At 37.4% G+C, this 15,695-nt stretch overlaps 1 protein-coding gene across 2 annotated transcripts in view; it reads right to left on the reverse strand.

Annotated features, from left to right (window-relative positions):
* The window catches only part of GPC5 (glypican 5), a 1,360,202-nt gene that overhangs the window by 354,817 nt on the left and 989,690 nt on the right, over positions 1 to 15,695 (reverse strand). The window lies entirely within an intron of this gene.

Consider the following 15,695-nt stretch of genomic DNA (forward strand, 5'->3'; position numbering starts at 1 on the left):
AAAGAAAGAAAGAAAGAAAGAAAGAAAGAAAGAAAGAAAGAAAGAAATCTGTAATTGAAATTCTGGATTGATTATCATAAAAATGGACTCAGTATAGGGTTCTACAAGGTGTCTTTCATAAAGTAATTATGTAAGCTAAGCCAATTTTTATTCCAATTTGCAATGACATACATCAGTCAACAGGAACTGACTGGCCAAAATTCTCTCTTCCAAAGTTTATAAAAATGTGGCCAAATGCTAATAATTCCTTGAAATATTATGAAATCAGAAAGAGTAAGAATAGGTGGCAGATTTAGTATAGCATTCTCAACTAAAATGATTTTTATAGTTTTTGCAAAATCTCAAAATTGAGCATAGAACCCTCCTTCATTGGTTGTCATTTTGGTGTTGAACTCTCTATTGGTTAACATTCTTAGAATTCACGGACATTTCAAGTTAACTCAGTGTTTTTTCTAAGTTTCAAATTAAAGTGGCAATCAATAAGAATGTAATTTTTATACTCAAAATTATCCTTGAATCGATTCCAAAATAGCAGTGGTTATCATCTTCTGGCAGTTAACCACTTCCATTAAATTTAGAGGGAAAATGACTTACGGCACAGCTAAATCATATTGAAGTACATTCTTTGGCCAGGTTTCCCCCCAATTTGTGGCTTGAAATTAGTAATTTTCTTCATATTCAAGAAGCTAAACCAGGCCTTATGAATCAAATTTGAGAAAAATCTAGTAATTTAGCCTCATTGAAGTGATGTATTTGAAGATTTGAAGGTCTTAGCAGGAGCCATTTTAGTGTTCTGATGGAAGTGACTGCAACAAGTTCTGTTGAAGGTAATGGAATTGATACAGCGAGTTTATAAACTGATCTGTTTTCTCTCCTTCAAGCAAAATCATGGAAGAGCTGTGAATATTTGCTATCTCCACCTCCTTCCCCACCACCCATTTTCCTTGTATCCACTCCACCTAGGATCTCCTGCTTACCACTCAAATAATTTTGCTTTTCCCAAGCTCTCCAATGACCACCATGTTCCCAGATGCAATCATCATTCCTTAGTCCCCATTTTAATTGCCCTCTCTGTAGCATTCAACAGGACTCTTTCCTCCTCCTTGAATCACACTTTGCTACTGACTTCTGTATCATATTCTCCTGACTTTGTCTCATTTTGCTAGCTTTTCCTCTTGCAGTGGACCTGTAAGTGTGGTAGTGCCCTGTCTTAATTTGCTCAAGCTCTGTAACAAAACCTTAGACAGAGTGGCTGAAACAACAAACATTCATTTCTCATAATTCTAGATCTGAAAGTTCCCAGATAAGAATGTCAGTGTGGCGGAGTTCTGGTGAGAGCCCTCTTCCTAGTTTTCCTCACACAGTAAAGAGAGGGAAAGAGGAGAGAGGGAGCATTCTTCTTTCTTATAAGGGCACTCATTTCATCACGAGGGTTCTGCCCTTATGATATAATTACCTCCTCAAAGCTCTACTTTCAAATGCCATCATGTTAGGTATTCAAAATGTGAATTTGGGGATGGTGGAATTTACAAACACTAAGTCCATAGCATGTCATGCTTTGGGGTCTCTTTATTTTCTCTGCTAGCATTTTCTTTTCACACAGTTTCAGCTATTCCAGGGATCTTTATGTTTAAAAGTTTACTCTAGGGCGCCTGGGTGGCTCAGTTGGTTAAGCAACTGCCTTCGGCTCAGGTCATGATTCTGGAGTCCCGGGATCGAGTCCCACATCGGGCTCCCTGCTCGGCGGGGGGTCTGCTTCTCCCTCTGACCCTTCCCCTCTCATGCTCTCTGTCTCCCATTCTCTCTCTCAGATAAATAAATAAAATCTTAAAAAAAAAAAAAAAAAGTTTACTCTAAATTTGTAAGTCTAGCCCGACCATTTATTTAACTCCAGAATTATATACCTAATTACCTTAAATGTAACAAAGCCAAAGAGATCTCTGGTTACGTTCATCCCACTTATTCCTTACACATACTTTTGCATCTCATTGACAAGTACAGTCATATATCCAGGTACTCAAGCCAAAAGCATAATAATTACACTTACTAAAAATAGAAATGCCATGCGATATGGTAATTCCACTACTGGCTACTTACCCAAAGAAAATAAAAACACTAATTCAAAAAGATATATGCACCCCTGGGTTTACTGCAGCATTATTTACAATTGCTAAGATATGGAAGCAACCCAAATATCCATTAATAGATAAATGGATAAAGGAGATGAAATATTACTTAGCCATAAAAAAAAAAAAGATGAGATCTTGCCTTTCACAACAATATGGATGGATCTAGAGGGTACCGTGCTAAATGAAATGAGTCAGAGAAAGACCCCATATGTTTTCACTCATCTGTGGAATCTAAAAAACAAATGGATAAACCAAGAAACAAACAAATAGACCCTTAAATACAAAGAACAAACTGATGGTTTTCAGAGAGGAGATATGTGGGGGGATGAGTGAAAGATGGTGACTACACTTATTGCTGGTGAGCATTAATACACAGAAGTGTTCAATCAATATATTTTACACCTGAAACTACTATCACATTGTGTGATAATTATACTTCAATTTAAAAAGTTACCTTTAATTCCTAGATTGCCATCATGTTTCATATGCAACGTATGAAGATGTCTTAGCAATTCTAAATCCAAAATACATTCTAAATCTCTCCACCATTTCTGCAGTTGCTAGTTACTAGTTACTGCCTTCCTAGTTTAATCCAATCTCCAGTCTCCTAACAACTATAGTCTCCTAACTGGTCTTATCGTTTCAGTTCTTTCCTAGTGTCCATCTTCAAATACCCAAGAAGTAATGGCTAAATATCCAAAATATCCAAAGTAATGTCTAAAAGGCCTAATTAGATCATGTGAGTCCCCTCTTTGACACGCTCCTATGTTTTCCTATTTATACTTTAAATAAAAGCTCTACTTCTGGGCGCCTGGGTGGCTCAGTCATTAAGCGTCTGCCTTCGGCTCAGGTCATGATCCTGGGGTCCTGGGATTGAGCCCCACATCAAGCCCCACATCAGGCTCCTTGCTCAGCAGGAAGCCTGCTTCTCCCTCTCCCGCTCCTCCTGCTTGTGTTCCCTCTCTCGCTGTGTCTCTGTCAAATAAACAAATAAAATCTTTTAAAAAAATTTTAAAAATAAAAAATAAAAGCTATACTTCTTACCCTGGCCAACAAGGCTCATGTGATCTGGCTCCTGCTCAGCTTTCTTATATTCCTCATTGTACACATTTTTGCTCAGATGGTATTTATTTCCGTTCTTCAACTATATCAAATCACATTCTCGTTTTGGGGTCTTCACACCAGCTGTAGAGCTAGCCAGTGCCTGGAACACTATGACCCCAGATTAGGACATAGAATAATTTTCATAGCACTCAATTCTCAGAATATCATTCCTTTTGACCATTAAGTCTAAAATTGGCCTTTGGTCAACACCTATATATATTTTTTATCTTTCTTTTATCTTTCTTATGGCCCTTAATCATCTATCATTTTTTTTTTTTTACACATTTGCATGTTTGTTGTGCCAATTTCTGTAATCCCAGACTTGGAACACTGCCTGGACCATAATATATACACACACAAAAATGCTGACAACAGAAACAAATGAATGTATGTTATATACCTAGTGGAAAACATGAAGTGTTTTGTGTTTTTTTATAGTAACATTTAAGGCAGGAGATATTTGAGAGGTTTATATAATGAAGGGAAAAGTGGGAAACAAAGTTAAAGATTTGGGTAAGGATAATGATGTGATAGAGCATCCAATTAGTTAAGAGGCACTCAGTAATTAACATTGGAAAGTGTACATTTCTTCGTGGGACTAAGAAAGAGGTAGATAAGGAAGAGTTTCAGTATAGAGGAGTATATATTTGTCAATATTGTGATCAGAGCAAATTCCCAGCAGGAGAAATCTAGTGTCAAAAGTGATCTCCTTACTCTCTTGCCATGCTCCCTATTAGGGAGCTAAGAGTCCAGACTCAAAGAGGGAACAAGGAATAGAGAAAACATCAAAGGACTCTCTGCTCTGGAGAAACACCACCTTTATGTTTTACAGCAATCTGTTTGGAGATTTAATTAAATATGCTGGCTGAAGTCTGTTATGATTCCAACCAGGTAGACATTTAGAGACACTTCACTTTCTACCCTTGTACCTATACTATAGTTTCCTTTTTTCATACAATTACTACTGTCATCCAAAGTATCTTTAATGCTTTTATTTTCAATTCTGATTATTCTTTATCAAATGCATACACACTTTTCAATCTGTCTTCTTCTGGATCATTTTGTTGCTCCCTGTCTCCTCCCTATATTAAATGCAATCTTCAAGAAGCAATCCATATGTTCACTTGATTCACTAAGAATTTGACATTTTTCTTTGAATCCATGGTTTCTAGTTCAGAGTACTATGATAAACCAAAACCCTTCCACTGTGTAGTTTCCTTTGAAAAGATACTAGTGATTAAAAAAGGAGAATTGGGGCACCGGTGGTACAGTCAATTAAGCAAGGGACTCGTGGTTTCCACTTAGGGATCAGAGATCAAGCCCCATGTCCTGCTCCACGCTGGGCATGGAGCCTGCTTAAGATTCTCTCGCCCTCTACCCCTCCCCCCGACACATGCTTTCCTCTTTTTCTCAAATATCTTTAAAAAAAAGGGAGAATTCACCAATAATTAACAAGGAATAGGTCAAACAGAAGTCATCCACTGAAATGTCTGAAAAAATAGATGGAAGTGCTGTTGAAACTGTGCAGAATTATTCACAGTAAGGCATCATCAAATGAAATGGTCTCCAAGTCATAACTGCCTTAACAACCATTGCATTTAAAGAGAGCATAAAATTAAATGTACAAACTTGTTTATCTTAGTTGACAAGCCTCAAGAAGGCCAAAGCAAATAAAAGTTTGCCACAATAGCTGCTTTTAGCTCCAAATGAATGAATAATCAAGCTATGATAACCAATCTGTCACTTTCCTTCTCTTTGCTCTTCTGCTAGGCTCTCAGTAGATGGAACTGGTGTCACTATAGACTAGAAGTGGCAGAGGAAATTTTAATCTGACTTTAGAGAAACAGCTAACAAACTTCTTACTCTTTGGATTATACACAGAGGTATGAGATATGTATAAATACATAAACACCATTAAATTTCATTTCTAAAATAGTCAGTGTCTTAATACTAGATCTATTCAAAGGAAATTACTGGAATACCACTTCACCTTGTGAAATTCTGAACAAGAGGTTCCAGAATCATCTAAGGGGACATATTTTTCCCTACAGAAACTGCATTGTCTAAAAGCTGTTTTTTTTTTTTTTTTTAAAGATTTTATTTATTTATTTGAGAGAGACAGAGCACAAGTGGGGGTAGGGGCAGAGGAAGAGGGACATGCAGACTCCCTGCTGAGCATGGAGCCCAATGTGGGGCTTGATCCCAGGACCCCGAGATCATGACCTGAGCTGAAGTCAGACACTTAACCGACTAAGCCACCAAGGCACCTCTATCTGTAAGTTTTTATAGTTTAATTTATTATAACTACTACTTATCAAGTAATTTAAAAACCTACCATTTATCGAGTAATGTCTTACGTAGATCATCACATTCAATTTCCCATAACACCTCAGAAAGGCAGATACCATTATCAACATTTTATAGATGTGGAAACTAATGGTCATAAAGATGAGATAAATGGCCCAAATTTTCATGTCATTAGTCTTAAATCCAATCTGACTGATGCTAATATTTATTATTTTAATCACAACACTATACTGATAAGGCCGCTATTGTCAACTATTCTCTATTGTTACTTAATATTTAAATGCTCCACAAGGTTGTGGATAATTTAACAGTTTTAAATGATACAATTGGCATATGGAAGGCTCATACCCCAAAATGATATAATACTATCATTCTGCTTAGATCTCCAATTTTGTTAAAAACAGACCCTGTAGTTCTAACAAATGTGCACTCATATATTTGTAAACTACATGAAACATGTTACTGTAGTAACAACTTATATGTGTTTCTAAATTTACACAAAAAGTAGAAAATTAAACAAGATAATATAAGCTATATTTTAAAGCTATATATAGCTATATATAAAATATAGCTATAAGCTATATTTTAAAGCTATATATACTTTAAAAATAAATTTTATTTCCTTTGGTACATTACCATTTTGTTCTATTGAGAGAAAAATATTCCTAAATACTTTTAAGTTTTGGGTTTTTTTTAAAGATTTATTCATTTATTTGAGCAAGAGAGAGAGAGAACATGAGCAGGGGGAGGGGCAGAAGGAGAGGGAGAGAGAGAATCCTCAAGCAGACTTCCCGCTGAGCTTGGAGCCTAACGTGGGGCTTGATTCCAAGACCCTGAGATCATGACCTGAACCAAAGTTGGACACTTAACTGAGCCACCCAGGTGCCCTTGGTTTATTTTTTAATAGCCACAGTGATTTAGAAGTCTGGTTCTAAGGTTGGTTTATTTTGCTCTTTAGTTTTAATAACCATCATAACTGAAAGAGGTGCCTTACAAATATTTTAATTCCAATAAAAAAAATTGACTTTTAGACTATACCAAATAAATATTGATACTGTGATACAAAGGATTTTGTTGAGATATGGCTGGTTGATTTCCATCTTCCCTAATATTAGTTTTTCTTAGAAACTAATCATTTAATATTTATTTGGGAGATCAAGAAATTTGTGATTCTCAAACAGTTGAGAAAAGTTTGCTTCAATGTATTTGAACTGTGTAGATCCAATAATTTTTGTTTTGAGAAAAACAGTGATTGTAATTTAAAAAATCGAATTACTGATGAAAACTTTTAAAAACATCAATTTTCAAATATTTTCTACTTAGCAAAAGTTATATGCTAAAGAAGATTTTTGTCAAACATCAATAAAATGGGACTTCTGTTATAAAGGAATAGATAAAGTAAGTGTATATTCTAAAATTCTAAGCTAGGTAGCATATCACTGTGATTGTCATCAAAATATCAGTTCATTTGTAACACTGGTCATATTTTCATTTTTTTATTTTATTTTCACTTGTCATGTTTTTTTTTTTTAAAGTTTACTTATATTTAAGGTAACATCTCTATAGAGTTTGTTGCCAGAAGGCAACCAATAAATATTTAGGTACAAAAGATTTTATTGAAAACTGAGATTTATTACAAACTATTATTAAATTTCTTTTACATTTTGAAGAAGGCCTCGTTTTAATAAAATTAACTGCTTCAGTGACATCCTGTAATACTTTATGCACTTGTGGTTTTGAGTCCTCATCACAATCATGTGCCAATTAAAGGTGTAATAGATGAGATTCAGTCTTGTGCTGCCTCTCTAATTTTCATCAGTGATTACATTTGCATTGTTTTCCCACAAAATGCTGTTTTTACGAAAGAAGCCATTTATTTTTTGAGAAACATATCTTATCTATTATGCTTTCTTCATGCCTCAGGAAAAAAAAAAGTGCATATATTACCACACTGAGAAACAGAATTTAGCAAATATTGTAAGTTGAGATGTGTTAGAAACATCTGTTCTTTTACCAGCTTTACAGAATATCTCCCACACTAAATATCTTTGTCCTAATAGTCCTTCTTCAAAATTGCAACAGCATTTAAAAAAAGGAAGATGGTGGCATAGTAGGAGGACATTAAGATTGTCTTGTCCCATGAACACAACTAGATAACTATCAAATCTTCTTAAATATCCCATAAGTCAACCTGAAGACTGACAGAACAAACTCCACAACTAAAGGGAAAGAAGGGGCCACACTGAAGAAGGTACAAAGAAGGTAGCAAGTGCAGAGAAGTGGTTTAGGGGAGAAAATGAATTGCAGGTGCTGTGGGGTCAGGAGGGCTATCAGTGTGGAGAAGGGCAAGAGAGGAGTGCACAGGGAAATGCACACAGAGAATGCTTCCCCAGAACCAGTGGTTTGGAAAACAAGAGGAGCTGAATTTCATGAGTTCTGGCCATCAGTGGTGCTTAAAGCCTTGAGTTTTAAAGGTCAGCAGGCTTGGCTAGGATAGAGCCAGGAGGGCAACGCTCTGCTCTGGAGAGAAAGCAGGCAAACAACCTGAGGGCAGACATCATAGAAACTGTGATCTGAAGAATGCCTGGAACACACAGTGGGAAGATTATTTGCTCTTTTCCAAGCACATCCCTGGAGAGGCAGTGTTCACAGAGACATCTCTCTGGGAACAAAGATGCTGGCTGGCGTCATTTCTGTTCCCTGCCCCTCAGCATAAACAGAGAACCACCTTGAAGAAGCAGCCCAGTGCAGACACTGGCTCCCTAATTAGCTTACACAAAGCCCCACTACCCTCTGCCCTGGCAGGACTTCCATTCTCAGCCAAGCTTGTCTCAATCCTAGCATGACAGGCCCCTCCCTGAGACCAGCACAAACCCCTGCCCACACCACATCTCCCTACCAAGGAGTTCTACTGGGCCTCAGTTCTGGTGGAGTTGGTGTCAGGTCTCATTTCACAAGCAGACCACAGCACACTTAGTTAAAACTCACCACATTCAGGCCAAGGGTGAAACACTGTCCACAGCAGGCAAGAAGAGCTTCTGCAGATGACTAGCCTGAAGGATACAGTGGTCAAAACACAGCAGCAGAGTGCCCACAGCATACATCAGAGACAATCCCTTAAGTGCCAGGACCCGGGCACTACATGCCCTCTTCTTCATAAGGCCATTACTTCAGAAGCAGGAGACATAACTGGCTTTTCTAACACAGAGAAGAAGGCAGAGACTTAGACAAAATGCCAAGGCAGAAGAATTTATCCCAGATGAAAGAATAAGATAAAGCCACAGCCAGAAGTCTAAGCAAAACAGATATAAGTAATATGCCTGCTGGAGAATTTAAAGGAATAATAAGGATACTCACTGGGCTTGAGAAAAGAAGACATCAGTGAGACCCTTACCACAGAGACAAAAGATTTAAAAAAGAATCATAGATGAAGAATGGGATAAACAAGATTGGAAACAGGCTTGATACAATGAATAGCAGGCTGGAAAAAGCAGAGATTAGTAATAGAGAAGACAAAATAATGGAAAATAACGAAGATAAACCACAGAGAAAAAGAAGAAATACGGAAAATAAGAACAGACTTAGGGAACTCAGTGACTCCATCAAACATATTCACATTTGTGTTACAGGAGTCCCAGCAGACAAAGAGAGGGAAAGGGGGCAGAAGATTTATTTCAAGAAATAATAGCGGGGTGCCTGGGTGGCTCAGTCATTAAGCATCTGCCTTCAGCTCAGGTCATGATCCCAGGGTCCTGGGATCGAGCCCCACATTGGGCTCCCTGCTCTGTGGGAAGCCTGCTTCTCCCTCTCCCACTCCCCCTGCTTGTGTTCCCTCTCTCGCTGTATCTCTCTCTGTCAAATAAATAAAAATAAAACCTTAAAAAAAAAAATAATAGCAAAAACTTCCCTAATCTGTAGAAGGAAACATATCCAGATCCAGGAGGCACAGAAAGCTTCCATCAAAATCAAGTAAAGCAGGCCAACATTAAGACATATTTTAATTAAATTTGCAAAATATAGTGATAAAGGAAAAATCTTAAAAGCAGCAAGACAAGAGTCCTTAACTTACAAGGGACAACCCACAAAACTAGCTGGAGATTTCTCAACAGAAACTTGGCAAGCCAGAAGCCAGTGGCATGATATATTCAAAGTGCTGAGTGGGAAAAAACTGCAGCCAAGAATACTCTATCCGGCAAGGCTATCATTCAGGATAGAAGGAGAGATAAAGAGTCTCTCAGACAAACAAAACTAAAGGAGTTCACGACAAACATACCAGCTCTGCATGAAATATTAGAAGGGACACTTTGAGTGGAGAGACCAAAAGTGACAAAGAAAGGATCAGAAAAAAATCTCCAGCAACAATGACAAAACAAGTAACAAAATGGCAATAAATACATATCTATTAATAAGTATTTTGAATGTAAGTGGATTAAACACCCCAATCAAAAGACAGAGGGTGACAGAATGGATTAAAAAAAAAAAAAAAAAAAAAAAGACCCATCTCTATGCTGCCTACAAGAGACTCATTCTAAACCTAAAGATACCTGCAGATTGGAAGTGAGGGGGTGGAGAAACATTTATCATGCAAATGGATGTCAAAAGAAAGCCAGAGTAGCAATACTTAACATCTGACAAACTAGACTTTATTCTTATATTGTTTTTATCCTGCTTTGGTATCAGGGTAATACTGGCCTCATAGAATTAGTTTAAATGTGTTCCCTCTATTCCATTATTTGTAATTCTTTGATAAAGATTGTCATTTTTTTTTAATGTTTGGTAGAATTCACCAATGAAACCATGTAGTTTTGGGCTTTTCTGTGCTGAGAGATTTTTGATTCCTGATTCAACTTTCCTTCTTGTTATTGGTCTAAGAAGATTTCCTATTTCTTGTATTCAAGACTCATGATTCAGTCTTGGCAACTTGTGCATTTTTAGGAATTATCTTGTTTTTCTAAGTTATCTGATTTGTCAGTATATAATTGCTTATAGTAATGTTATCACACTATATCTTTCTGTGGTATCTGTTATATTGTTTTCCATTTCTTATTTTGGTTTTTCAGTCTTCTTTTTTTTTCCTTAGTTAAGGTAGTTAAAGCATTGTCAATTTTATTTATTTATTTTTTGGAAAAACTGGTCATTACTTTCAATGTTATGTTATTTATTCTGGTCTCTATTTCTGATTTCCATCCTCTGCTAAATTTCAGCTAAGTTTCTTCTTTTTACTAGTTCCTCATAGGGTAATGTTTATTTGAATTTTTTTTCCTTAATACAAGCATTTATAGCATAAATTTCACTCTAAAATCTGCTATGCTGGATCCCACTGGTTTTGGAATGTTGTATTTTCTTTTTCTCTTCTTTTGAGACATATTTTGATTTGCCATTTGATTTATTTGGCCCACTGCTTGTGTAGTATGTTGTTTAATATTTACATATTAAATATTTAATATTTGTATTGTAGATTTTCCACCTTTGTTTTATTGTTGATCTTTAGTTTTGTACCATGGTGGTTGTAAAACATACTTAGTAGGATTTCAGTCTTCCTGAATGTGCAATATTTGCTATGTCCCTTTTTATGTGATTTAACCAGGGGATTCTTTTGTGTGTACTTGAGGGAAACGTATATTCTATTCTTGGATGGAATGTTTTATATAAATCTTTTAGAACCATGTATTCTGAAGTATGCATCAGGTAAAAAATGTTCTTGTTGATTTTGCATCTGGATAATAAAGTTTGTTTAAAATGGAAAAAAAAAAAGCTAGAGCTAAAATTTTAAATTATTTTCCATCCACTACAGAGAAATTATAATGCCAAATAAGTGTCCACTACAAAGATAGAAACCAGGTAAGGTAGAAATAAAAATTCTTTATGTAGTACAAAAAATAAGTAAATAAATAGCTTTAAAGTGAAAAAAATTTTCAGCAGCATATTCTCTTTATCTTCCAACAATAGTCCCTGACAGAGAAATTCATTTCAGCCATTTTTATTCTAACAGGAAGGAGTGTTTACCCTTGAGGTCCCAAGTGTTTCACTGGGTCTACAAACTTGCATTTCTTCAGTTTCATTTAAAAATTTGACAGTTAAAAAAATACATTCAAAAGTCTAATTAAAAACCTACAATATAGGGGCGGAGCAAGATGGCGGAGATGTAGGAGATCTGGAATTCGTCTGGTCTCAGGAATTCAGCTAGATAGGGATCAAACCATTCTGAACACCTACAAACTCAATAGGAGATCAAAGAAAAGAATAGCAACAACTCTCTGAACAGAAAAGCGACCACTTTCTGGAAGGTAGGACGTGTGGAGAAGTGAATCCGAGGCGATAGGCGGGAGGATAGACAGCAGGGGAGGGGGTCTCCGTCGGCTGCTTCTGGCAAGTGACAGAGCCGTGGAGCACAAAATCGGAACTTTTAGAAGTCTGCTCCGCTGAGGGATGTCACTCCAGTGGCTAAGCGGGGGGTGGAACCCTCGTGGGACGGTGTGGTCTCAGGACCCTCGGGGTCACAGAAAGACGAGGGGTGCCTGAGTGTGGCAGAGCTCCCAGGTATTGGAGTGGGGAAGCCGGCTGTGGAGATGGAGCAGAGGAGTGGGCTCTCAGCTCGGGGTTGCCATAAACTGTGATCCGCAGCACAGTCGGGCCACTGCTCCTCCAGCAGGGACCCGACAAGCGGCAGATCCCGGGAGACTCCCCTTCCTCCCCTGGGAGGAGCAGTGTGGGAGCGCACTGCAGGGATCTGCTGGGTTTGGAGACTCCACATGGGGTCGTGTGCCAGAGATAGAAACGCTTGGTCACAGGCCAGGTGAGCACAGAGTGCTCCCAGAGACCGGGGAGACAGGAGTGATTGACTGCTTTTCTCTGGGGGCTCACTGAGGAGTGGGGCCCCGAGTTCTTGGCTCCTCTGGGACGGAAATTGGGAGGCCGCCATTTTCACTCTCGTCCTCCAAAGCTGTACCGAAAGCTTGCAGGGAACAAAAGCTCCTGAGAGCAAACCCGAGCAGATTACTTAGCCCGGACCGGGCAAGGGCGGGGCAATTCCGCCTCCGGCAAAGATATTTGGGAACCACGGCAACAGGCCCCTCCCCCAGAAGATCAGCAAGAACAGCCAGCCAACACCAAGTTTACTGATCAATGAGAACTGTAGAACTCCAGTGCTAGGGGAATACTGCACATAGAATTCATGGCTTTTTTCCCATGATTCTTTAGTCTTTCAAAGTTAATTTTCTTTTTAATTTTTTTTAATTTTTCTTTTTCCATTTTCCAACCAACATCTTATCAATCCCTTTTTTAAAAAACATTTTTATTTTTCATTTTTAGAGTCATATTCTATCCCTTCATAGTAGTTACCCTTATTTTTGGCATATATATATAAATTGTTCTCTCTTTAAAATTTTGAGATACAGTTTCTTCTAACAGATCAAAATATACCCTAAATCTCTAGTGTATGGCTTTGTTCTACTCTCCTGCCTGATCACATTCTCTCCTTTTTTTTTTTTTTTTAAATCCTCTTCTTTCCTTTTTCAAACAATTTCTAATCAATTCCTTTTATAAAATTTTTTATAATTTTCATCTTTACAGTCATATTCCATCCCTTCATCATATCAACCCTTATTTTTGTACATATATAAGTTTTTCTTTCTTTAAAATTTTGGGAGGCACTTTCTTCTAACAGACCAAAATACACCCAAAATCTAGTGTGTGGCACTGATCTATGCACCAGCCTGATCATATTTGATCATATTGTTTTTTTTTTGGTTTTGTTCTCTTTTTGCTTGTTTTTATCTTTTTTTCTTTTTTTCTTTTTTTTTTTCCCTTTCTTTTCCCACTGCTTCAGGTCTTTTCTGATTTGTTTAGAGTATATTTTCTGGGGACGTTGTTACCCTGTTAGCATTTTGTTCTCTCATTCATCTATTCTCTTCTGGACAAAATGACAAGACGGAAAAAATCACCTCAACAAAAAGAACAAGAGGTAGTACCGACTGCCAGAGACCTACTCAATACAGACATCAGTACGATGTCGGATCTAGAGTTCAGAATCATCACTTTAAAGATACTAGCTGGGCTTGAAAAAAGCATGGAAGTTATTAGAGAAACCCTTTCTGGAGAAATAAAAGAACTAAAATCTAACCAAGTCAAAATCAAAAAGGCTATTAATGAGATGCAATCAAAAATGGGGGCGCTAACTGTGGGATAAATGAGGCAGAAGAGAGAATCAGTGATATAGAAGACCAAATGATGGAAAATAAAGAAGCTGAGAAAAAGAGACATAAACAACTACTGGATCATGAGGGCAGAATTCGAGAGATAAACAATACCATAAGATGAAACAACATTAGAATAATTGGGATCCCAGAAGAACAAGAAAGAGAGAGAGGGGCAGAAGGTATATTGGAGCAAATTATGGCAGAGAAATTCCCTAATTTGGGGAAGAAAACAGGCATCAAAATGCAGGAGTCACAGAGAAACCCTCTCAAAATCAGTAAAAATAGGTCAACAACCCGACACCTAATAGTAAAACTTACAAGTCTCAGAGACAAAGAGAAAATCCTGAAAGCAGCTCAGGAGAAGAGATATGTAACTTACAATGGTAGAAACATTAGATTGGCAACAGACCTATCCACAGAGACCTGGCATGCCAGAAAGGACTGGCAGGATATATTCAGAGCACTAAACGAGAAAAATATGCAGCCAAGAATACTATATCCAGATAGGCTGTCATTGAAAATAGAAGGAGAGATAAAAAGCTTCCAGGACAAACAAAAACTAAAGGAATTTGCAAACACGACCCAGACCTACAAGAAATATTGAAAGGGGTTCTCTAAGCAAAGAGAGACCCTAAAAGCAACATAGACCAGAAAGGAACACAGACAATATACAGTAACAGTCACCTTACAGGCAATACGATGGCACTAAATTCCTATCTTTCAATAGTTACCCTGAATGTGAATGGGCTAAATGCCCCAATCAAAAGACACAGGCTATCAGATTGGATTAAAAAACAAGACCCATCGATATGCTGTCTGCAAAAGACTCATTTCAGACCCAAAGACACTCCCAGATTGAAAGTGAGGGGGTGGAAAACCATTTACCATGCTAATGGACACCAAAAGAAACCTGGGGTGGCAATCCTTATATCAGACAAATTAGATTTTAAACCAAAGACTCTAATAAGAGATGAGGAAGGACACTATATCCTACTTAAAGGGTCTATCCAACAAGAAGATCTAACAATTGTAAATATCTATGTCCCTAACATGGGAGCAGCCAATTATATAAGGCAATTAATAACAAAAGCAAAGAAACACATCAACAACAATACAATAATAGTGGGGGATTTTAACACCCCCCTCACTGAAATGGACAGATCGTCTAAGCAAAAGATCGACAAGGAAATAAAGACTTTAAATGACACACTGGACCAAATGGACTTCACAGACATATTCAGAATATTCCATTCCAAAGCAACGGAATACACATTCTTCTCTAGTGCTGATGGAACATTCTCCAGAATAGATTACATCCTAGGTCACAAATCAGGTCTCAACCAGTACCAAAAGATTGGGATCATTCCCTGCCTATTTTCAGACCACAATGCTTTGAAACTGGAACTCAATCACAAGAGGAAAGTCGGAAAAAACTCAAATACATGGAGGCTAAAGAGCATCCTACTAAAGAATGAATGGGTCAACCAGGAAATTAAAGAAGAATTTTAAAAATTCATGGAAACCAATGAAAATGAAAACACAACTGTTCAAAATCTTTGGGATGCAGCAAAGGCGGTCCTAAGAGGAAAGTATATAGCAATACAAGCCTTCCTCAAGAAACAAGAAAGGTCTCAAATACACAACCTAGCCCTACACCTAAAGGAGCTGGAGAAAGAACAGCAAATAAAGCCTAAACCCAGCAGGAGAAGAGAAATAATAAAGATCAGAGCAGAAATCAATGAAATAGAAACCAAAAGAACAGTAGAACAGATCAACGAAACTAGGAGCTGGTTCTTTGAAAGAATTAATAAGATTGATAAACCCCTGGCCAGACTTATCAAAAAGAAAAGAGAAATGACCCAAATTAACAAAATCATGGATGAAAGAGGAGAGATCACAACCAACACCGAAGAAATACAAACAATTATAAGAACATATTATGAGCAACTCTATGCCA

Source organism: Phoca vitulina, unplaced genomic scaffold, assembly GCF_004348235.1.
Source record: "Phoca vitulina isolate PV1807 unplaced genomic scaffold, GSC_HSeal_1.0 scaffold5, whole genome shotgun sequence".
Taxonomy (NCBI): Eukaryota; Metazoa; Chordata; class Mammalia; order Carnivora; family Phocidae; genus Phoca; species Phoca vitulina.